At 44.5% G+C, this 24,708-nt stretch overlaps 2 long non-coding RNA genes across 7 annotated transcripts in view; one reads left to right on the top strand and one right to left on the bottom strand.

Annotated features, from left to right (window-relative positions):
* The window catches only part of LOC147105612 (uncharacterized), a 556,421-nt gene that overhangs the window by 316,190 nt on the left and 215,523 nt on the right, over positions 1-24,708 (top strand). The gene's annotated exons all lie outside the window — the stretch shown is intronic.
* Positions 1-24,708, bottom strand: part of LOC147105613 (uncharacterized) — a 33,521-nt gene that overhangs the window by 6,046 nt on the left and 2,767 nt on the right. The window contains exons 2-3 of one of the 3 annotated variants that reach the window (XR_015081527.1): positions 13,780-24,194; positions 380-2,250 (exon numbers count right to left, since the gene is read on the bottom strand). This is a non-coding gene — a long non-coding RNA (uncharacterized LOC147105613). The remainder of the gene's footprint in view (positions 1-379; positions 2,251-13,779; positions 24,195-24,708) is intronic. The other 2 variants (XR_015081526.1, XR_015081528.1) reach the window with 2 other exon arrangements.

Below are 24,708 nucleotides of genomic sequence, written 5' to 3'. Positions count from 1 at the left end.
GACACTTGGGTTTTGGGAATCCTATCATGCAGAGAAAATGCTGCGGCTGCTCATTTTGTTGCTGGACGTCGAGGGACAAAGTGATAGAGTTGTTTGCCTCGGCTACCTGTTTGATACATCAGTGAACGACTCATTGACTAATCTTCCCTGTGGCAGCTTTGAACAAGCCAGGGCCACGAAACTTTAAGGCTGTGGTGACCTTGAAAGCCACTGGCAGTGCCATCCTTGTGAAGGAAGTCTATTCCCAGGAGATGGCATAACTCTGTCAATGTCTCTCAAGTGAACAGCAGCTCGCAGAGACGGTTTTCCTGTGGCATGCCAAGTTAGGTGTAGATATGAGTTCAAAGGTAAGGGTGGCTGTGAGCAATTTGTTTCTTACCTGCCTGGTGTTCCTCATTCCCTCTTTTTCTTCCAAGTAGTACAAAAAAATAATTAGATTTCTGGTAGATATCCATGGTGTAAATTATAAGCGATATAATTAAAAATATTTCAGCCAAAACTCTTGGTTAAAGATTATAGAAATAAATAACAACAGAAAATGCTGGAAATACTCAGCAGGCCAGGCAGCATCTGTGGAGAGAGAAACAGAGTTAACGTTTCAGGTCTGGGACCCTTCATCAGAACTGGAAAAAGCTGGAGATGTAACAGATATTAAGCAGGTGCAGAGACAGGGGGGGGGGGGGGTGGTTAGGAGGGGAGGAAGGAATTGAAAGAACATCCTGTACTTTTGTAAGAGGCAGGAAAGATAAAATGTTGCAAATGGGAATGGCAAAAATCATACTGCATGAAAAATGGGGCAACGATAATTATCTGAAATTGTTGAACTCGATGTTGAATCCGGCAGGCTGTAAAGTGCCCAATCGAAAGATGAGGTGCTGTTCCTCGAGCTTACGTTGAGCTTCATTGGAACAATGTAATAGGCCGAGGACAGAGAGATCAGAGTGGGAGTGAAGCGGTGAATTAAAGTGACAGGCGACCGGAAGCTCAGGGTCACCCTTACGGACTGAACGGAGGTGTTCCGCAAAGCGGTCACCCAATCTGCGTTTGTTCTCCCCAATGTAGAGGAGACCGCATCGTGAGCAGCGAATACAGTATATTAAATTGCAAGAAGTACAAGTAAATCGCTGTTTCACCTGGAAGGGGTGTTTGGGGCCCTGGACAGTGGGAAGGGAGGAGGTAAAAGGGCATGTGTTGCATCTTCTGCTCTTGCATGGGAAGGTGCCAGGTGAAGAAGAAGGGCTGTTGGGGGTGATTGAGGAGTGGACCAGGGTGTCACAGAGGGATCGGTCCCTTCGGAATGCTGAAAGGGGAGGTGAGGGGAAGATGTGTTTGGTGGTGGGATCACGTTGGAGGTGGCAGAAATGGTGGAGGATGATCCGTTGAATGTGGAGGCTGGTGGGGTGAAAGGTGAGGACAAGGGGAACCCTATCGTGGTTCTGGGAGGGAGGGGAAGGGGTGAGAGCAGAAGTGCCGGAAATAGAACGGACACGGTCAAGGGCCGTGTCAACCACAGTAGAGGGGAATCCTCGGTTGAGGAAAAAGGAAGACATGTTGGAAGCACTGGCACTGGTCAGAATAGATGCGGCGGAGACGGAGAAACTGGGAGAATGGAATAGAGTCCTTTTAGGAAGCGGGGTGGGAGGAAGTATAGTCCAGGTAGCTGTGGGAGTCGGTGGGCTTGTAGTGGATGTTTGTCGAAAGCCGATCGCCAGAAATGGAGACGGAGAAGTCAAGGAAGGGAAGGGAAGAGTCCGCAAAATAAATTGTACCTGATCTGGGCACTCAAATTGCAGTGTCAAGTTCCAGTCCTCAGAAACCATGTGCCTCCCTTTAAACGTTGACTTTGGGGTTGATTTTAACCCTATCCGCCCGGCGCAAACCAGGCTGGTGGACACTTAAAAACAAGCAGATTACTCACCCGCTCCGATCCCGACCATTTCCAATATTAACCTGCAGGGTTTTTGCAGGCGGATGAGGCCACCTGCATATATTTATGCAAATTTGGATCCTACGACATCCGTATTTAGGGGGCTGATTTTACATCGTCCTGTTTTCCTGCTTTGTCCCCATGCTAATTATTGCTGGAGATGAGCACTGAAATTAATTCAGACTTCGGATTTGAACCGAGACCCAACAAAATTAGTACCTGTTTTCCTACTGAAATGTAACCTTGGTTTTGCTTTTGGTATTCATGGTGCTTTACTTACGGCAGAAGCTATTCCATATAATGTTTATTCTGAGCGAAGGAGGCTGCGTATTAACAAAAGACAAAGCAATGAGCAAATTATACAGATTTTCTTCACTAGATGAGGGAGTTGCTATGGTTACAACTGTTGCTTTGTGGAAAAGTAGGTTCAGTTCTTACCTCACATATGTCTATGAAATAAATTCTTTATTGTATCTATGTGAAACTACATGCAAGAATCTTTTCAGCTGAATAAATGTAGCTGTTATCAGAAAGGTTTATGCCATTGTTACCAGCCCAAGTGTAGGAACTGAATCAAATTCTTGATTGGTGTTTCATGGTACAGACCATAGGTTTCAATCTTTTCAATGCCGAGGGAATTGGACTCCCTAGATGCTGGGAAGAGGAAGATGGAGCTGAGACCCATTATGACAAGTCTGCACCCTTATTGTACTGCCCTGGGATTTCTTGGGCTTCACCTAGAAATATAAGGGGAATTGCACTTGGCCGTACATTCATATTTTAATGAGGCAAAGGGGCATATTCCCAGCTGACTGCCTCATATTCCTGAGGACTTGATGATTTTCAACCGCAAAGCCCAGCCAGGGAGGAGGCCTGGGCCTGGAGTTCTTCTGGACACACAAATGACTTTGGGAAGAAAAACATGGGCAGCCGCTTCCTCACAAACATGCTCAGTGCCATTGGGTGCCCACAGCGGAAAATCTATCATCACGTCTTTTTATAAACTTAGCAGATTTTCAGTGATGTTGATTGCAATGGGGTAGATTTTAACTTTGTGCGATAGTGTAAAATGGATGATAGCGAGTCGCAGCCCGTTTTGGATATCTCCCGATTTTTATTCCCATTGACATCAAGGAGGAAAAATTCGGTTGCTTTGCGCCTCCTATTAACGTCCCGCAAAATGCCCGACAGGGTCAGGGTGCCATGTTTGCGGCCGGGGCAGCGTAAATTAACGGGCAGGTGCCGGGTGGCCCTTTTTTTTGGGCCGCCTGCCAGCACCTGCCCCCTCTCGCCTCCTCCTGCGGGGTGCCGGCCGCGATTGGGCAGCCCGGCACTCCTCTCGAGTGCCGGGTTCTATTGCCGGCACCCCGCTCCCCGGTGCGCACTGCGCTAGGCCCCTCCCCTTTAGTCAGGAGAGGGAAACCTGTAGTACCACAGCGCTACGTGCCGACGCGCATGGTGCTGCTGCACGTAGCGCCGCGATATTCAGTGGGTGCGCCTCAAGAGGGAGGGGGAGCACTTCCAGTAGCGCCCCGCCTCCTGCTTGGGGCGCTACCATTCAATTTTGGGCGTGGAGGTGCTAACTCTTTCGGGGCGCTAAAAGTAGCGACCCGGCGAAGTTATCACCCCAAAGGAGGTGCAAGCCAATTTTTGCCCCATAGTGTCTTTAATCTAGAGAAGCATTCCAAGACATTTCACAGAGGCATGAGGAAAATGGATGCTGAACTAGAGTAGGAGAGATTAGGAAGGTTAACCAAAAGCTTGGTCAAGGAGTGGGTTCTAAAGAGGGCCTCAAAGGAGGACAGCAAGATGGAGAGGTGGAGACGTTTAGGGAGCAAATTCTAGTGAGTGGGAGCTAGTCAGCTGATGCTTCCAATGGAGGGGACGCACCAGATAGGATGCAAGCAGATATAGTTTGGACAAGCTGGAGTTTATAGAGGGTTGGGGATGGGAAGCCAGTAAGGACAGCATTGGAATATTGGAGTCTAAAGGTAACAAAGGCATGTATGAGTGTTCAAGTGTCGGATAGACTAAGGTAGAGCTGGAGCTGGGAGATGATGGGCGTGGAAGCAAGTGGTCTTTGTAATGGAGAGAAGACAGGGTCAGAATCTCAATTCAGAGCCAAGCAGGAGGCCAAGATTACAAGCAGTCTGGTTCAGCCTGAGAAAGTGACTGGAAGCGGGTTGGAGTCAGTGGCAAGGGTAGGAAGTTTATGGTGGAGACTGAATGAGTCGGACAAAGGGGTTCCCTGGTCTCCTGCCATAATATCTGTGGAAACCCCTGAGAACTCACAGCGCCAGAGACCCGGGTTCGAATCCGGCCTCGGGCAACTGTCTGTGTGGAGTTTGCACATTCTCCCCGTGTTTGCGTGGGTTTTCTCCGGGTGCTCCGGTTTCCTCCCACAGTCCAAAGATGTGCGGGTTAGGTTGATTGGCTATGATAAATTGACCCTTAGTGTTAGGGGGATTAAATACGTGGGGTTACGGGGATCGGGTGGGATATGTGTCGGTGCAGGCTCGATGGGCCGAAATGGCCTCTATCTGCACTGTGGGGTTTCTGTGATTCTGTGAAATCACCCAAACAGCCGTTTATGCCATTTTTCCAGGGTTTCCAACAATTTTCTGCTGAAGTTACAGTGGGAGATTGGAAGAACCCCCACAGGCATTCCAGGTGGATGTTTTCCCAATATTTAGCTGGAGGAAGTTGACACTCATCATGTTGGACAAGTAGTCTGAAATGACAGAGGCAGTGGGGGAGTTGAGCGAGACGGTGAAGAGGTAGTGTAATTGCTGTGCATGTGGAAGTTGACCCTTGAGGAAGATGAGGAAGAGAAGCCATTTCTTGAGGTCTTTTAATTATGATCAAATAGGGTAAGAGTGGAACCAGCGAGGGCGGTGCCACAGAACTAGACAATGAGGAGAGGTATTGGAGATGGATGGATGGTCAACTGTGCCGATGGCTGCAGAGAGGTCAAGGAGGTTGGGCAAGGGTGATGCATCATGGTCACAATGATGGAGAATGTCACTCATGACTTTGATTAGGGCTGTTTCAATGCTGTGTGAGGGATGCAAGCTGGATTGAGGGATTCAAACAAGGAGTTGTGAGCGAGATGGGCTCAGATCTAGGAAGTGACAATGCATTCAGTGACCTTGCAGGTTGGAGAGAGGGTGCAGTTAGTGAGATCAGAGGGGTCGGTAATGAGGTTTGTGGAGGCGGTGGGTAATGGTGGTGCTTTTAAAAGAGAGGTGCACAGTGCCTGAGGAGAACCATTTACAATATCAGCTAGCATGATGACCAGGAAGGTACATTGGGTAGTCAGGAGGTTAGTGGGAAAGGGGTGGAGGAAGTACAACATAGGTCGCATACACGAGTTTGGAAAGAACAAGGAGAAGAAGCGGGAGAAACTAAAGCAAAATGGGAGACCATGGCTTTAGTTGGAGTGGGATGGGGAGGGAGGGCGGGATTTGGCTTCAGGGGTAATGGAAAATAGGGAAGCAGTGGAAGAAGCTGAATGAGTAGTCTTTACTTTGGTGATGAAGAATCCATGATCTCCTTGCAGTTGTTAGCGAGGAAATCTATTTTTATTGAAGTAATTAAATCTCTGCATATAGTATAGCAGCTCTTTACCTTTATAGTAAAAGCCGAGAAATAGCTAAAGTTCAAAACAGGTAACTAATTTGAATCTTTTATTTTTTAACCACATATATCTGCAACAATACTTAGGCTTACCAAAAGGGTCTGCTTAAATAAATATATTTAATTCAGGACTTTTATTTGCAATCTCCCTCCATGCTTGAGTAATGATACGTCCTTCCAGAACTTGCTACTGTTTATGTGAGCAATTATTTTGAATTCAAAGTATGAACTTAAATAAAGGAAACATGGGGGGGGGGGGGATTTTGCGGGGGTCAGCGGGCGCAATCGGTGACGGGTCGGGTGGGAAAAGGGATTTTTTTGACAGCAGGTCGGGACCCCGCTGTCAACCCACTGCCACGTGCCTTTCCCAAATGTCGGGTCTGTCAGCGCTGAGCAGACTCGACACGCAGCAGCAGGGGAGGCAATTCAGGTCATTATGACCTTATTAACAGAGGATTAAGAACTATTTTTGGCTCACCTTCAGAGTTTACCAGGTCGCCCACGGGGCCCACGCTGCTCGGGGATCATGTCAGGTAAGGAGGTCGGGAGTTGAATGGTCATGGAATCATCTCATTACTTGACAGCTGCAAATGTGCTATAAAAGATCCCATCTCACAGCTGTTCACTTTCCAAGCTCAGAAGCTGTTGCTTACTGCATTTGGAAGACAGATTGAGCTTTATGCATGTTGCAAATGTTTGAAGCAAACTCTCTAGCCAGTGTCACCTCATTGGAACAACCTCTCTCACCATTGACAGATCGCTTCTGTCATCTCAAGTTCACCTGCCATCTATTACATCAGCATCAGTGCCCTTGAAACTATCTCACCTTGGTCCTCAGAATCCCACCACAATCAGCCCCAACACCAGCAGCACCAACAACAACAACAACCTTCTCTGCAATCAACTGATGCTGCACAGGACACAGGGCATCAGCACCCGAGCACACTGCTGCTCAGGAGGCATGGAATGGCCTCACCATGGCCACATTTACTTCACTTAATGCTGTACACCCTGGCTGCCACATGATGCACCAGGTTGGCACCACCCCACACCAACACCATAAAGCATCCCTACAATGCCCAAGCCATTTCTTTCACACTCATCACCATTGCGGGGTGTACCGTTATGTCTCACCATTCGCTGCAACTCACTAAGCCAATTCCAAAGGTGCACACAAATCTGTCCAAAACGCAAAGTGTTCAACATAAAAGTTTCAATGTTTGACACCACATTAACAGAAACTTTACATGAATATTGCATAAAACACCCAAGTGCCTACCCTTGTTTGTTGTTAGTCGGTATGGTTGCACTCGGATGAGGGTGAGTGTGAGGGGTGGCTGGTGACATGGGGAAGTGATAATGTCGATAAAGAGAGAGGGATGGGTGGAGGTGCAAGGTAAGTTGGTGTAAGGATGTGCAGGAGTAGGGTAGGGAAGGCAGAGTGATGGGGATGTGATGAGTGGCACAGCAGGATGAGGTTGAGTGTGGCTTTGTACTAACGTTTCGTGATCTACTGAGATCATTGAAAGGTTTGCGCCATTGTAGCCTGGTCCTGAAGACATCCCTGCTTGTGTTCTCCTGTGCAATGTGCAACCAGGCTGCGTTGGTCTCCTGGGGAGGTCTCTTCCACCCATTGGAAAGTAAGAGAACTGTGGCTCCCTCCATAAGCTTATGGAGGGAGTCATGGGAGAGCCTGGGTGCAGCCGTGCACCTCTGTGCAGTGATTGTCAGTGTTTGCAACACCTCAATGCTGTAGAACATGGACAGCACAAATGTCAAATCAATTTGCGCATGGTCACTATCTTAATTTGCACACTTTGTACAAAAATAATAAATTGCAGGACAACGGAGTATTACAGTTAAAACTCTTCTAATGAAGCATCAGGTCTGTAAGCTTTCTCAATCAACACAGCACCGTGTGGACCAGATGGAGTCCGGACCCCCTGGGTCTTCTAAACAATAGCAGTCCTTACAGATGCCTGCAGGCCAATGACAACTCAGCATGTGATCACATATGAATATAATAGGTATTCCTTACAGATGCCTGCGGGCCAATGATAATTCAGTATGCAAATGTTACAGTCACTATAAGGAAACCGGCTGATGACGCATCATCAAATGATGTCATCAGACCCGCTTCCTTCATTTGGCCAGCAAACGCGCTGGGCGGGCTTAACAAGCCCAATCAGGGGAAAATCATTTTGGACAGTGGGCTGGAAATGGCAGCGAGGCTGTGACCCGCCACCGATGTCGCCCGCCACGGACCCGCTGAGGTTGGTAAATTTTACAAATTTAATCATTCTTTGTGAAATATATAATTTGTAATATTTATTACATTAGAAACCCTTTTCAGAATTATTGGCTCCAATATTTATGGGGAGGCAAGGAGGGTGCGGGGGAGCATGGGGAAATGCTGGGACACAGAGGTTCTGTCGAATTTAATGGCAGTTGAGAATTGGAGTGTTGAAGGAGGCCAGGAATGGGCTGAAGAAGCAATAGCACCAGGAGTAGGGAATTATCTGGTACGAAATGATGGCCAGGTGGAGAATGGAGCAGAGATCCTCGGGTTGTAACATAGCAAGCTGCTGAGTAGATTGGGTGACCGCTTTGTGGAACACCTCCGTTCAGTCCGTAAGGGGGACCCCGAGCTCCCGGTGGCCTGTCACTTTAATTCACCGCCCCATTCCCACTCAGACCTCTCCATCCTCGGCCTCTTGCATTGTTCCACGGAAGCTCAGCGTAAGCTCAAGGAACAGCACCTCATCTTTCGATTAGGCACTCTACAGCCCTCTGGACTCAACATAGAGTTCAACAATTTCAGATCATAACCTCGGCCCCTATCACATTTTCTTTTTTTTATCCACTTTTTGTTTGGTCCCCCCTTTTTTTTTTCTTCCCTCCCTTCAGCTGTCCTTCATTCTACCAGCGCAATTCACACCTCATCTAGAGCCATCCTTTGTTACTTAACCTGTCCCAATTCCACCTCCCCTTGCCTTGAATATCTCTTAATGTCTCTCAATGTCTCTCAATCTCTCCTGCTTTCTATCCTATCACTGACCTTCCCTTTTGTTCTTTCATCCCCTCCCCCTTTTCCCAGCCCCCAAACTTGCTTTCCATTTCCTGCTTTTTTCCAGCTCTGACAAAAGGACATCGACCTGAAACGTTACCTCTGTTTCTCTCTCCACCGATGCTGCCTGGCCTGCTGAGTTTTTCCAGCGTTTTCTGCTGAGTATTTAAAGTTTCATTTGGCATTTTGAAAGTTTTATGTAGTGTGGCGGCTCACTACCAGGTATGTTAGTGGTTGGCTTGATTTCTCTGTGGCTGTTGGTCTGGCTGATGAAGAGTGAAAAAATGAATTTGCATTAAATTTAAAAAAAAATCCTTATAGCAACTGCAGCTGTCCTCTATTTGTCTTCTCTGTTTCAAACTTTCAAGGTAAATTTGCATGTGAGCCAATTAGTTATGTGTGAAAATTTGCCTAGAATATGATAAGTGTGATGGACAGGAAGTGTGCGTTAGAAGTATTTTATAGATTATTACTAGCTGATTTCCCGTTAGCCATGGTGAGTTGGATGATTCACTGCTTTGTAAGGGCAGGAGCTTTGTCCCATAAAATGTGCAGTGTATTATTCTGCTGCTTAGGGCAGGCTGTGTCCCTCTAAGATTACAAAGTTCAATTATTGTTAGGTAAACAGAGCCTCGGGGCAATGAAGATTAATAATTTGGTGAGGGCTGTGCACAGGGTGAGGTGAATCACCGTTTAATTGCTCTTCAGGCTTCAGGTTAGAATCCAGGACAAAATAGCTGCCTTTTTCTAAGTGCAGTTGCTAAGGTTACCTTTTAAGCCAGAATCTACAGCCGTTTTTGCTCCTGTATTAATAAATGTAGTTCTGTTGGTCGGGGAGTTTCTCCGTACATTCCAAATGACTGACTAATGCCCTTTTTAAAAAAAGGATCCTTGGAATAAATTGGTATGAGGGAATCAGCTGCATGAATTTCATTTTGCTCTTGCAATGTGGGCTGCACTGACGAGGCAGAATTTATTACCCTGAGGCCATAAGAGTTGCCCATGTAGTGTGGGACTAGAGTCACATGTAGGCCAGACCAGGGAGTGGTGATGGGTCCTTGAAGTACACTCATGACCCAGTTGGGTTTTTAAAACAATCCACTATCTCACATGGTCATCTTTCCAGTGCCAATCTACAAATGACTAGATGTTATGAATTCAATTTCCACAACTTGCTATGGTGGGAATTAAATCAGGATCACTGTGCCAGTATCATAACTACTGGGCAACCATACTCTTGACTACAAATTTGCATAGATAGACTGATTAATAGACACATATTGTCACACATCATCAATGACTATTTTGTTTTATAGAATATTCTCCAATTTAGAGAGGTGGATTGGTAGAGCATTCTTAATTCTGGAGGTCATGCTCTAATATTGTCTTGATCTAATGGTCATATGGCATAATTTGTGCACAATGATTGGGTAATGATTATCCAATCATAGAACATTAATTTAAGTAACTGGCTTTGGAGCCCGCAACGAACTATAATTTTAAACTTGCTTCATTCACCAGACATGATAAAGTTTCATCTTCACTTCCTGAAGCACAGTAAATAGCAGTAACGTGGCTTTGTCCAGTCTGCCCATAACAAGAAAATTACAGTGCAGCCATTGCAAATAAAGCATGTCACTCCAAAACTATTTATAAATTCCAGTTCTGGCTAGATCAACATTCTTAGTATGGAGGAAATGCAATGAGCTGGAAACATCTGTGCTCTGCTTTTAGCCACTAGTTCACTGAAAGCAAGTTGACCATGGATATGTGATTAATGTTCTGACAGTGACAAAGATATTATAACTAAATGTATTCCATGTATTGATCAATGCTTGGTATCTGCTTTAAGTTTGCATTAATTTCCCATCAAAGTACAAAAGCCACATTCTGAATGCGTCATTTCATGCTTTGCAAATTGTTAGACATAGAAACTAGACATGAAATATTTTTTGCAGTGACCAAAAAAATTATTTTAGACATTTGCCATTTAGGTGTAAAGTCACTGATGCTTCCAGTGGTGAGCTACACTCAAAGAGAATGTGAGTTGGAGAATCGGTGGTATTGGGCTAGAAATTGTGGTCGGAGGCGTACCTCCGGAGTACGCCTCTGACCCGCAAAAGAATTACGAAAGTACCTGCTGGCGGCCAGGCTGCAAAAACTTGCAGTCTCAGGCCTCAAGGCGGAGGGCAGCGTAATGGCCCGTGGATCCCAGGGACGCAGGCAGTGCGGACATGTACCTGGGATCACGCGAGCCCGGTCCTCCAATCAATAAGCAGAATTCATTTAAATCATTTACAAAGGGAATGCTCTAATGAGATGCAATGAAATCCTGAAATCTAATCATTATACAATTTACAGAAATGGAATTTTATTCGTAATTAACTTTAATCCACCAACCTCACTAAAAATTTAATTTTTCGATAATTTTTTACATCAGTACAACTGTGATCCAGGCCAATATTTGCATAAACTCATTTCATACAGTGTATGTGGATAATTTAGGATATGAAAATGTTTAACTAATGGCTTAGATATGCCCTTACACTGATGCAAACAGGCCCTGTGCTTGCTTGCATCAACCGGAAGACTAATGTGAGCAAGCGCATGCGGAAATCCCAAACTTGCGGTGGATTTCAAAGGGAATATGACATCCTACACTGAGAGTATACCTTCATACACACCGCAATTTCAGGGCCATTGTGTTGTAGCTCTCGAGAGTGCCTCTCCCCGCTGGGAATGCAAGATTGGTGAATTTACCTTTTAATGGCATAAGGAGAATAAATTTACCAAATTATGCAATGCCACTAAATTTGATAAGTTTGGCATGGTACAATTGTGCTTTTGTATTATATTTCTGAGAGCTTAAATTAAAAAACTAATTTATAGATCATTCTTCATTGGGTTTTGGGAAATACACAAAAGTTAAAGAAATATTGCACATTATATCCAGACAGTCTCCATTTTGTTTATCTTTTTAAAGGTGAAACCACTTTCATTCCCAGGCATTTTGTCCTCTACCCCCTTACTGAGGGCTCTCTGTGCTGCAAACATCCATGACTAACAGAGTTCTCCACTCACAGGCGCCCACCAACACCATTATCAGACTGGCTCACTACCAGATAGGGAAAGTTGACCTGGAATAACTGTGATTTTTCCATATCCAGTATGATGAAATGCCTGGGTTTTACTCAGCAGAAGATCAACAATGCAGCATGTGGAAGAATCCAGGTGTGAATAAAATATTAGCTATTTCAGTATTTGGTACTTTTCTGTGATACAATTGCAATTATACAAGGTCAGCCTTGGCCCAGTGCTGGCACTCTCGCTCCGAGTCAGTAGATTGTGGGTTCAAGCCGCAATAAAGAGACTTGATTACGTAATCTAGGCTGACATTTCAACGCAGTACTGCGGGAGAGCTGCACTGTCAGAGATGAGAAGTTAAACCAAGGCCCCATCTGCCCTTACAGGTTGACATAAAAGACTCCATAGTGCTTTTCAAAGAAGAGTCGGGGAGTTCTCCTGGTGTTCTGTCAAACATTTATTGCTCAACCAACATCTCTAAAAATAAAAGATTAATTGGTCATTTATCTCATTGCTGTTTTTGGCTGCCGTGTTTCTCAAATTACAACAAAGATATATTTCAAAAGTATTAATTGGCTGTGAAGCACTTTGGGATGTGCTGAGGATGTGAAAAGTACTGAATAAATGCAAGTACTTTCTTCTACTACTGAAGTAATTTGATTGGAAGAGCAAAAATCCGGCTAAATCGATTGAAATCATGCCACGTGATATTAGTTATGAATGCAATCATCTGCCTCCTTTCTTACATCACCCACCAACACTGAAACCCTTAACCACATGTTCGTGACATCACACTTATCTTCACCAGCCTCTCCCTCACCAGGTTCTCAAATTCCACCCTATATAAACACCAACTCATGCAAAATACCACCATCCTCTCCTCCACTGAGCCCTGCTTGCCAATCAGCCCTGTCCTCATCAATCTCCATGGGCTTTCCATCCCCAATACATTCAATTCAAAACCCTCCTCCTCATTTAGAATTCCCCCACTCATCCCACCCTACCTCTACATACTCCTTCAGCTCTGCATCCCAATCAGTTGCCCAGTCCACTAGTTACTGATATTTCACCCTGCTGACACATAACAGAGCTGATTTTAATTAGGCGCTCCTGGTGAGGGCAGGTCAAAAAACCATAGGCAGCAGACCCATGATTTTTCAACCCCGATGGTGGAATCAGCGTTGACACTTTAAACCATTTTATTACGTGAGTAACAACATTGATTGATTGAAGCTTATGTTTTCAAATTTAAGCACTCTGTTTTGGCGAATTTAATACTTGACCGCTTAAGACAATTAAAATTAAAATTCTGGATCTATTTGCATTTGAGAAGTCCAATAACATAGATTGCAGTTAATCCCTTTTACTGCAAACTGCAACTATACTAGAGCAACACAAGATTGTGTACGTACTAAAGCCCAAAATATGAGATTTGTTTTTCAGCCTAAAATCTAGTGCACATGCTCGCTTCTCTCTCCTGTTAATGGTGGTGAGTGGTAGTGTGTTTGTTACATTCCACTATGAAGAGAATAGTGCTAATATCGAGGTGCTGACAATACCATCATTGATATTTGGAGACTGCTCTAATATCAGACCCTCAGTATTGTAATTCCTCTTTATATTACATTAATCGCATGTGTAAACTCATAGCTGGCCCATGACTTTGGCCACGTAATGCATTGAGGAATCTCCAGGCATACGTAATGTCATGCAGAAAAACTAAATATTATTTATTTGTTATTATTTTGAGTTACATTTAAAACATTAATCATGTGCGACTATGCAACCACACACATATCCAGCTGTTTCATATGTATATAGGTTATTACTGCTAATTATTGTACATTATGTGGATTAAGGAATATAGACTCATTGTCACTAAGGTGATTGAGTCTACGCACTTATGCAGTTGAAATTAATATTTGATTTAACAAAGGAAAACTGATTAATAAAAGCTGCCCTAGTATTTACTGTATTTCATTATTTGGATGAAAGTGATCGGTGTTATCTTATCCTCACTGAAATGGAATCACATGCTGCTTTTGACCTGTTTGTGTAGACTTACAGTGATGTCAGCAGGTTGGATATTTGTGGTGTTCTTCAGCTGGTCAACTGGCAGCAGGATTCGCAGAGGAGCACGTGCAGGGTGTCTGCCGTATAATTAATATTTCATTCGTGCTATCAGAGCTCGCTGCTTTTCTACTATGGTGCAGAAAGTCATTTTGATTGCTGACAGTGTGTTGAAAGCCCTTTATCACTCTGCAACACCGGAGGAATCTGATAGTGGGAAGAAAGGCCACAGTTTATTCACTGCTGAGGTTGCTGTAGCTGTCAATCTATTCCTATAACTAAGATTTTTTGATTTTTCTTAATATTAAAGGGTGAATTCAGCATTCCCACATTCCCAGCAGGAAGCAGTGTGCAAGGGAACGGTACGTTGGAGATAGGGCCCAACATTGTATCCCTGATTCTCCCATTGATGCTCCCTTTGGTTGCAGCTCCCACTGGGGGTGCGGGATCACTGAATTCACCCTCAGGTTTGAACAGATTCTGATGTCCATGTTTTGGTGAATGATTGTCATCTTTCAACATTGCCCCTCATTCATGTTTATAAATATATATAACTATAGTGGACAATTGAAATTAGAAGGAAGGAACAACGACATATTTATATACGTTTACATAGCACCTTATCACATCATCAGGAAGTTTCAAAGTGCTTTACAACCAATTCATTTTTTTTAATTAAAAAAATATTATTGGATGTGGCCAGTGCTGTCATTTATTGCCCAGGTACAAACGGGTGGATTGCTAGGCTGCTTCACAGGGCAGTTTAGAATCAACCATGTTGGGACTGGAATCAGATATAGGTGAGAATGGCAGATTTATTTCCCCGAAGGCTGTTATTAAACCAGTTGAGATTTTGCAACAATTCAACAGCTTTAAGGTCACTCTTACTGATACCAACATTTTATTTCCATATTTTTCCTTTTTAAGCTGAATTCAAATTCTCAAACTACTATTGTGAGATTTGAACTCCTATTCTCTAGCTTATTAGCCCAGGTGGATTACTTGTCCAGTAACATAACCACTATGCCACTGTACCCATGTGTTCATTGTTGTTGTGCAGGCAAACATGCAGCAAGTCCCGCACACAGTGAACGTGAACGCCCGATCAATCCGTTTTGGTGGAAGGAAGAATGTTGTCCAGAACATGAGGAGAGTTCCCTGCCCTTCTTTGAATAATACCCCAGAATTTTTTTAATATCCACCTAAACAGGCTGACGGGGTCTCGGTTTAATATTTCATCTGAATGAAGCACTCCCTCAGTACTGCACTGAAGTGTCTTCCTAAATTATGTGCTCAACTCCTGGAGTGAGGCTTGAACCCATAACCTTTTGACGCAGAAGCAAAAGTGCTGCCAAATGAGCCAAGCTGACATTTTGACTTAAATACTGCACAGAATTTGCAAACATTCATTAATGTCAGGATTTAGTTTGACCACAAATATTTTACTTAGCTAGATGATAAAAAATTGTTTTACCCAATGCTGTCACAAGCTTGTCAGCCTTGGCTCAGTGGTAGCATTCTTGTCTTCTGAGTCAGAAGGTTCAAGTCCCACTCCAGAGATTTGTGCATATTAGGCCGTATTTTCCGATTGGAGGCTTCCTGCGTGCAGAGGCCTCCGATCTGGAAAAATCTACGAACTTACCTGAGGGCTCCGGAGGTGCCTATACTTCCGCTCCTGGGCCTTTCCAAACTCCAAGTGCGGAGGGCCCACGTATCCCAGAAGCACAGGTGGTTTGCAAGCGTCTCTGGGATCACGTGGGCCATGGGGAGCCAATGAAAGAAGGGACTCTCCCTTCATATACTTGACAGATAAATCTGTCAAATATATGAATGGAGATCACCCCCAAAAACAAAGTAAAACTTTAAATAATTTTTTTTTTTAATTACCTTTTTAAAAGTAGTTGAAATGACAATAAATTAAATATTTTAAACAAAAATTTAATTTTTTGAAAAAAATTATTAAAGTTTTTTACGGGGCTAAAAATAAACTTACTTTAAAAAAAATATTTTTAAATGATAAATGAGTGAAAACATTTTTTTTTTACATTTTGCAACTCTTATCCAGGCGTAAGAATTGTAAGGGTTTTCTGCGGGCGGAGGGTCTCCAGAAAGCGGAACTATCTGCCCGCAGAGGCCCTTCTCCAGGGCAGGCGTCCAATCTGTCAAGAGCTTTCTTGACAGATCGGAAATGCCGATTTTCAGTGCATGCGCTGTGCATGCCTGAAACTGGCATTTCCAATGTCCCTACGGGTGTGTACACAGCCCGTACACACCCGTAGGGATCGGAATATCCAGCCCGTTATTTTGGCTGGAACTCCAGTGCGGTATTGAAGGAGTGCTGCACTATTGAAGGTGCTGTGTTTTGGATGTGATGTTAAACTGAGGCTCCGTCTGCCCTTTCAGGTAAATGTAAAAGATCCCACAGTATTGTTTGAAGAAGACCAGGGGAGTTCTCCTGGTGTCTTGGCCAACATTTATCCCTCAACCAACTTCTAAAAGAAAGATGATCGGGTCATTTATTTTCATTGCTGTTTGTGGGACCTTGCTGTGCATAAATTGGCTGCTGCGTTTCCTACATTACAACATTGACTACACTTCAAAAGTACTTCATTGGTTGTAAAGCAATTTGGGATGTCCTGAGGTGGTGAAAGGCGCTACATAAATGCAAGTTCTTTCTTCTTTATTTTACACTTGTCTGGTTGAGAATTTGTGTACCGTGTAACTGTGTTGCAAGTGAAAGGAGATGTGGTAGAAATTAAATTGAAATTAAATGAATAAACTTGCAGAGTTCCCTTTTCATCTTTACTGTTTAGGATGCCAATCATACTTTGGCATTTTTCTTATGGGTTGGTCTTGACTGATGCAGTACTGCATCACTTTACCTGCTTCGTGTCGCCCACATAAAAGGTACAAGAATACTGTGATATTTCATCAAAGATAGGTCATAAATACTTCTTTATTGTATCATTTTTTTTCTTTTTATATTATTTTTTACACACATTGTTGGTGAAATTGGTCTTCGGCGAAAGCACTAAGTGGGCAATAGCGAATTGGCAGCTTGTTTCACACCGCTTCTGATCTTTTCTGCAAACTATTTGCTATCGCCCATTTTGTGCTTTCGGCAAAGACAAATTTCACCCCTAATAATCCCCGTTAACCAAGGCCTGATTTTATTCAGTTTTGGTGAGGTGAGAGGTTTTTCTTGATTTCTGGAGCATCCCTTTGTAAGATTTTCATTATATAAGATTCCTCAGGTTTATATATATCCTGCCATCCATTCTTAGTGTGCAGTCAGTAGATGTCATGAGTGTGTTTTGTATTATTAGTTTAATAGCAATGTGGTAATAACTAATTCAGAACATTTTATCAAATTATTTTGAGTGGAGCTCCTAATGGCTGTGAATCATCTATGTAAAAGTGAAATAATAGTAAATAGTCTCTAATATTTTAATGTTTAATTGAGTGAATGTGTTAATATCTAACAGGAAGGCACTAACAAACTGTGAAGCAAGAAGTTCATTTTAATCAGACTGGATATAATAGAGTCAGACTTAGGTCTGTAGTGTTGTTGACTCAATGACTGTCTTAAACCAAAAAGCTGAGGCTATTTATTGTCTCCATTGGTAGCTCTCTCACCTCTGAGTCAGAAGAATGTGTGTTCCAATTCCATTCCAGGACTTGAGCTCATATATTTAACAGCTCATTGAGGTTTGGGATTGTTCCCATGGATTGGACCGATGGAGACAACATTTAAAAAAGGGCAGTAAGTCAGTACCTGGGAATCATAGGCCAGTTAGTTTGACTTCAGTTGTATGTAAGTTGTTGGAAGGCATTGTTGGAGATGTGCTGTATGATCACTTGTAAAGAGCAATAGCAATTATGGTAATAATTAATGGACTCAGCTCTGTACGGCATTCAGTCACTGGTGGAGTCCGGCAGGGATCCGTGTTGGGACCATTGCTTTTTTTTGTTCTCAGGATGTGGGCCACGCTAGAAAGGTCACATTTATTGCCCAACTCTAATTGCCCTGGTGGGCCTTCTCCTTGAACTGCAGCAGTCTCTGTGCTTATGGTGCTCGCACAATGATGTTATGTAGAGAATTCCACGATACTGACCCAGTGACAATGACGGAACAGCGATGTATATCTAAGTCAGGATGATACGTGACTTGGAGGATAACTTGCATGTACTGGTGTTCCCATTGCTGCTTTTGTTCTTGGCAGTAGAGGTCACAAGGGAGGGGCTGTATTGAAGTTCTTCACCACCTTTATCAATGATTTGGATGGGATGAATCGGGCGACTTCTGTGGAGACGAGCCGGAAGTGGAACCTTAAAGTGGGAGTGGGAGGCAATAGGAAGAGAGGGGTGGCGGGGGGAGGGGGGCTGCGGTATAGAGAGACCGGCATTACCTGCATTACCGCTCCACCCCTGTTCAAAAATGGGGATGAAAATTGACCCTGGTATCTTCATACATTTGAAAAAAAAGTAAGTTCCTAATAAGTCTGATAGTTTGTTTTGATATTTGAGTTAACTTATTAGACACCAGCATTACATAAATCTAACTTATAAGGGGTAATTTTAGAAATTTACACTTCTGCCTTCACCTATTGGGAACACACATCAGGAATTCAGAAGGACATCCAAAGGATGGAAGATCATAGACAAATGCCCAAATTCCTGGTATGTGCTCTCCAGTGATCAAACTCTGACCCCTTTTATCTATCCCAATTCTCATTGTGTTATAAAGCCCCCTTTTCTGATGCTTTTTGAAAACTATATTCTGAGCTCAGATATTGCTTCATATATACTCTTGGCTCCTGAAAAATTACCATTGCAAATGCTAATACATTATTTTATCTCTTTATTTATAAAGATGAATGCAGCAATGTATTCAAATAGCAACACAATATTTTGTATTGTTAACAGACACAAACATTGTAGATGCCAGCAATGATTTCAGTGACAGTGATTCATGTTTGTATTTAATACCAGAATGCAGATGCTGCAAACAGTAAGCAAAATTCTCCCTTGTCACATCATTATTTTTTGGCAGCTCAATATTATAATGAAGGCCTGTATTTATTTAATAAACTCTAGCAGATCTCCTGTGGCATTGCTGATGGTACGTCAGACGATGCAGTGTTTTATAAAGACAGGAGCATTGGACCATGTAATGCGCGGCGTATTATTCTGCTGCTGAGGCGGAGGCATGTCCCTTTAAGGCTGTAACATTCAGTTGCAGTAAATAACACACCTTGAACATAATTAGGGAAGTCATTCCTCCTGGGTACATCCTGAGGTCAATTAGAGGGCAATTGTTTACCTGGAGACTGGCAGCTGTTTGTGAATGTGGGGTTTACCCCTAAAAGCTGAAAAAGCAGCAGGAAATTACCCGTTTTCTTTCCCTTGATATCTGCAGTAATGTGACGGACTCAAGCACTACACCTTGCAGAGGATGAATGGAACAAATAATGTTACTGAATGAAGAGCCATTTCAATATATTCTACCTACGGCCTAATACTAACGAAAAGCCATTGCAGTCTGTGAGCATTCCAGTACCTGTTGCATTGCATGTATTACAAGGATTTGAGAGATGCGTGCAAGTGTGTAGGCCATGGTAAAGATACCTGTCTACAGGGTCACATCAGTGTAAACTTACAAGAATCCAATTTAGTACTTTTTGGGGAGGGAGTCTCCTAAACAGCAGTCATTAGTACCTGATGACAAAAGTTTCCATTAAACTATTATTATGGATCTTCACCTTGTGGGACCATGGGTTGGACAGCTTTACAAGGAAGTAACTACATAACTGAGAGTTTCAGATAAAATTGTAAACGGTTGAAAAAAAATAGTTTTAGTCCATTTCGGTTGCTGCATTACTGGGAAATTACTCATCCATTATATATTGTAGTCACATTGCAAGTGTTGATTAAAGTATTTAAATTTAGCACAAATTTTAGCAAGATGTGACTAGCAGAATCACCACGTTTTAGAAATTACTTTTCTATTACCCACTAACTGACAGCACAGTTTGAAATCCCTTGTTCGTGTGCCTGAAGCAATGCAAATAATCTGCACCATAACAAAAAGATGCACAGAACCCATCACATCTGAAAAATAAAACCACACCTTTTAAGAAAGGCTTAAGCTGCCCTGGTAATATTTTCATTATACGTTCTTGGTTAAATCAAGTTTCAGGTATCAGAATATATTTTCTAAAACTGCTATTAATAGTTAATAGGATAGAGGATATGTAATTACATTCACCAAAGGATAGAAATTCAATTAAATCCAATAGTTAAAAAGTTAACTAATTAATCAATACATTTAACAAACCTTTTTATTGCAAGCTCCAAAATATGCATGTATATTCAAATATTATTAAAGAGTAATGTTACCGGACAGTGGGAGAAGTTGGGCTGTATCGTGCCCGTTTTTTAGATGCTACGTGGCCTTCTAATGTTTGAAAATGGGGTCCGAGATGCATCCAATGGAAAGTGCCCCGGATGCCATCTTGCCCGCGCACACCTATGCCCGCCGGCAGCATGCAGAGCTGGCAGATTATGTCATCAATCAGTGTGCAAAGCTAATTTGATGCCAGTGCTGCCATTTTTGAACTCCATGCTCCAGCCTACGCCCTGTCTTAACCTCACACACCTGAACACGCGCTAAACAAAATTAAGGACCCCCCCACCAGTACTATATTAAAGGGATCATGGACTATTTACAGGTTAGTTGCTGGATTATCACTGGTGGCTACTGGTGCAATTGTATGTGTTTTTGGAGCTTTCCTATACTTGGCTTAAGTTTCAATAGTGTACAGGGAGTGGTTTGGCTGGTGCTGAAGTACGTTTTTGTTGATTTAATAGCTTGTGCTGAAACAAGTTGCTTCCAGGCATGGGTGGCCTGGTAGGCCTTCCTCTTGGAATTGAGCATGACTGGGAGAATGAAGAGAGGCCACGCAGAGCAGGACGAGCTGCGAGTAGAGGGAGGGGGAGAAGGGCTCTCAGCAGGAGGCCATATCCGCCGAGGGTCTTTAGGGAGCAATTCTCTTACCTCAACTTCAGCGAGGACCAATGCTTAAAACGTCTTCGCTTCACAAAAGAAGTCGTGACTGAAATCTGCCAATTACTGCAGCCACAACTGCAACCTCAAAGCAGGGCAAGGCCAGCATTGCCTGTGGCTGTCAAGGTGACCGTAGCTCTTAACTTTTCTGCATCTGGCTCCTTCCAGGCTGTTGCTGGAGAGATGAGCAACATCTCGCAGTTTGCAGTACACTGTTGCATAAGGGAGGTCAGTGAGGCTCTCCATACAAAGAGAGAAAGCTTCATCTCCTTCCGCCTGCTTGTCTCTGGCAAGAGGGAACAAGCAGGAGGGTTTTCACCGCCTGCAGGTTTCCCAATGGTGCAGGGTGCCATTGACTGCATGCACATTGGTTTGCGTGCGCCTCGTGAACTCAGTCATTTTCATGAACCGAAAGGGATTCCACTCCCTCAATGTGCAGCTTGTGTGCGGCCACGGGAAGCTCATCATGCAGGTGAATGCCCGCTATTATGGCAGTAGTCATGATTCCTTCATTCTGCGGCGGTCCTCTGTTCCACCTGTATTTGACGCACACAGCAAATCAAAGGCTGGCTACTCAGTGACAGGGGTTATCCATTTATGACATGGCTCATGACTCTGGTCGGGAACTCAATGCACATTTGGACAGCACACCTACGAGAGTCATGCTGCCACAAGGAGCACTATAGAGCGCCCCATCGGCATCCTCAAACAATGCTTCCGCTGCCTGGAGGAGCCCTGCAGCACTCAGCTGAGCTGGTATCAAGATTTGTGGTAGTACGCTGCATGCTGCACAACCTGGCCATTATGAAGGAACAACCCTTGCCACCACCTATCAAGCAAGAGGCTGAGGAGCAGGAGCACGAGGAGGAGGAGGAAGTGCAACAGGAAGTGGAGGACCAGGAAGAGGAAGGGAGGCTACAACGTAGACAGCCCCTTCCTGCCCGGGCTCTACGTGATCAAATAATTCATGAGCGATACGAGTAACCTCAACCACACTTCCTCATTCACCAACAGTCCCACACTCCTGACCTTTCCTCTAACACTGGCTATCACATCGTTCACTTTCCAACAACGCATAAATAAAAACCATTGGAAAATGCACATTCTAATTCAATTTTATGAATTTAATCATGACATTATGCATACAAAAATAAACTAATCACCCTGTGTATTCCCTTAGCGCCTGTCTTCCCTGTGCCTTTGCCTGTCTTAGTGCTCCCACGAGGTGCTTCCCCAGTGGCTGCAGCATAGAAACATAGAAGATAGGAGCAGGAGTAGGCCATTCGGCCCCTGGAGCCTGCTCCGCCATTCAATGCGATCATGGCTGATCATCCCTGTCCCTGCCTTCTCCCCATATCCCTTGATCTCTTTAGCCCTAAGAAATATATCTAACTCCTTCTTGAATATATTTAATGAATTGGCCTCAACTGCCTTCTGTGGTAGAGAATTCCACAGGTTCATCCCTCTCTGGGTGAAGAAATTCCTCCTCATCTCTGTCCTAAATAGCTTACCCCTTATCTTTAGACTGTGACCCCTGGTTCTGGACTCCCCGACCATCGGGAACATCCTTCCTGCATCTAGTCTGTCTAGTCCTGTTAGAATTTTATAAGTTTCAATGAGATTCCCTCTCATTCTTCTAAACTCCAGCGAGTACAAGCCCAATCGACCCAATCTCTCCTCATATGTCATTCCTGCCATCCCAGGTATCAGCCTGGTGAATCTTCGCTGCACTCCCTCCATGGCAAGAACATCCTTCCTCAGATAAGGCGACCAAAACTGCACACAATACTCAAGATGTGGTCTCACCAAGGCCCTGTACAACTGCAGCAAGACATCGTTGTTCCTGTACTCGAACCCTCTCGCTACAAAGGCCAACATACCATTTGCCTTCTTAACCGCCTGCTGCACCTGCATGCTTACCTTCAGCGACTGGTGCACAAGGACACCCAGGTCTCATTGCACTTCCCCTTCTCCCAATCTATTGCCATTCAGATAATAATCTGCCTTCCTGTTTTTGCCACCAAAGTGGATAACCTCACATTTATCCACGTTATATTGCATCTGCCATGCATCTGCCCAATCACCCAACCTGTCCAAATCATACTGGATGGGTGGTGGAAGGCTGCTGACCTACAATTGAGACTGCAGATGGCCTTGGAGGGTGACCTCGAGCAGCTCTGGGCCCAGAAGGCCCAGCTTCAGACTGCACTATCTTGGCCTGGGCTGCAGCAGTCTGGGCTAGCTGGCTGACAGGCAACAGCAAGGGCACTGGCAGAGTGGCAGTGGTGGGAGCAGGAATGCTGTCTTCCTGAGAGAGGACAGCAGGTTTGTGATCCATGGAGCCGCTGCCACTCTCCTGAGGCGGTGCCTCAGCAATCCTACTGATCTGTTGGAGTACAGATTGATTTTCTGCTGTGGTGCCCTGGAAGCCCCTTTGACCAACGGTATCCAGAGCTGTAATGGCAGCAGTCTGAGCTTCCACTGCAGCACTCAGACCTTTGATAGAAGCTGTTTGTGCTGCAATGGAAGCTGTGACATTGGCCATCAGATGCTGCATCATGGTTGGTTCCACAGGTGAGCTGATGGAGGTGACCACCCGTTCCATGTTGGAAAGGATGGGCTCCAAGCTCTGCACAAAGCCCTGTGCCAAGTTGGTGCTGGACTCCTCCATGCTCCTTGACATTGAGCACAGGATTTCTGGCTGGCTTTCCAGTGCACCAAGCATTTGGTTATGTACACACATTAGCCTTCTTCTGTAGCCTGGCCCATCAAAGTCCTCATCTGAGTCCTCTGCAGCAGAACTAGTGTGCGATTTCACCCTCCGGCGAGCTGGCAGCTATTCTATCCTTTCCCCCCACCCTGGTTCCTGCGCACTTGTGCCCGGTGTCTCACCACATGCAGATCCCGCCTCTGTGTTATCCTATAAGATACGCGCAGTGTCATTATCTGAGCTGCTGACTGCGAGTGAAATATAGTGATGGTGTCTCTTCATCTTCACTGTCTTCTTCCTCTTCCTCCACTACCTAGGAAGGCTCGAGTTCTTGGGTATCTGAAATGAAAAAGGGACATGGGTTGAGTTGTGGTAAGGAGAGAGGAGAAAGTAAGAAATGCATGCTTACTCCATCTGCAGCTTGTGAGTCAGAAGAGATTGTGGGATGAGAGAAGGACGATTAGATACACAGATACCCTCATCATCGATCGCTTCAGTCCTGCCAATGGCCACGGCCTCAGTAATGTCCCTTCCCATGATGGCCAGCACTGTCTCCTCCATGGAGGTTAAAACATGCAGGCGCACTTGTCCTCCTATTTCTTTGCTGCTGCCTGCTGTTATGTGCCACCTTATCCTGCAAGAAAGAGGGAAGTGTGTCAGTGGGTGTCCTACAATATGTTTTGGCAACGTGGCTGTAAATAGCTGGTTCAATAGCTGCTACAAGCCCACCGACTCCCACAGCTACCTGGACTACACTTCCTCCCACCCCGCTTCCTGTAAGGACTCTATTCCATTCTCCCAGTTTCTCTGTCTCCGCCGCGTCTGTTCTGACGATACCACCTTCCATACTAGTGCTTCCGACATGTCTTCCTTTTCCCTCAACCGAGGATTCCCCTCTACCGTGGTTGACACGGCCCTTGACCGTGTCCGTTCTATTTCCCGCATTTCTGCCCTCACCCCTGCCCCTCCCTCCCGGAACCACGATAGGGTTCCCCTTGTCCTCACCTTTCACCCCACCAGCCTCCACATTCAACGGATCATCCTCCGCCATTTCCGCCACCTCCAACGTGATCCCACCACCAAACACATCTTCCCCTCACCTCCCCTTTCAGCATTCCGAAGGGACCGCTCCCTCCCCGACACCCTGG

The sequence above is a fragment of the Somniosus microcephalus genome, chromosome 17 (genome assembly GCF_052327205.1).
Source record: "Somniosus microcephalus isolate GS21.2 chromosome 17, FLI_Smic_1.0, whole genome shotgun sequence".
In the NCBI taxonomy this organism is placed as follows: Eukaryota; Metazoa; Chordata; class Chondrichthyes; order Squaliformes; family Somniosidae; genus Somniosus; species Somniosus microcephalus.
Note: the sequence above shows the minus strand (reverse complement) of the source record. Positions and strands in the feature narration are given on the sequence as shown.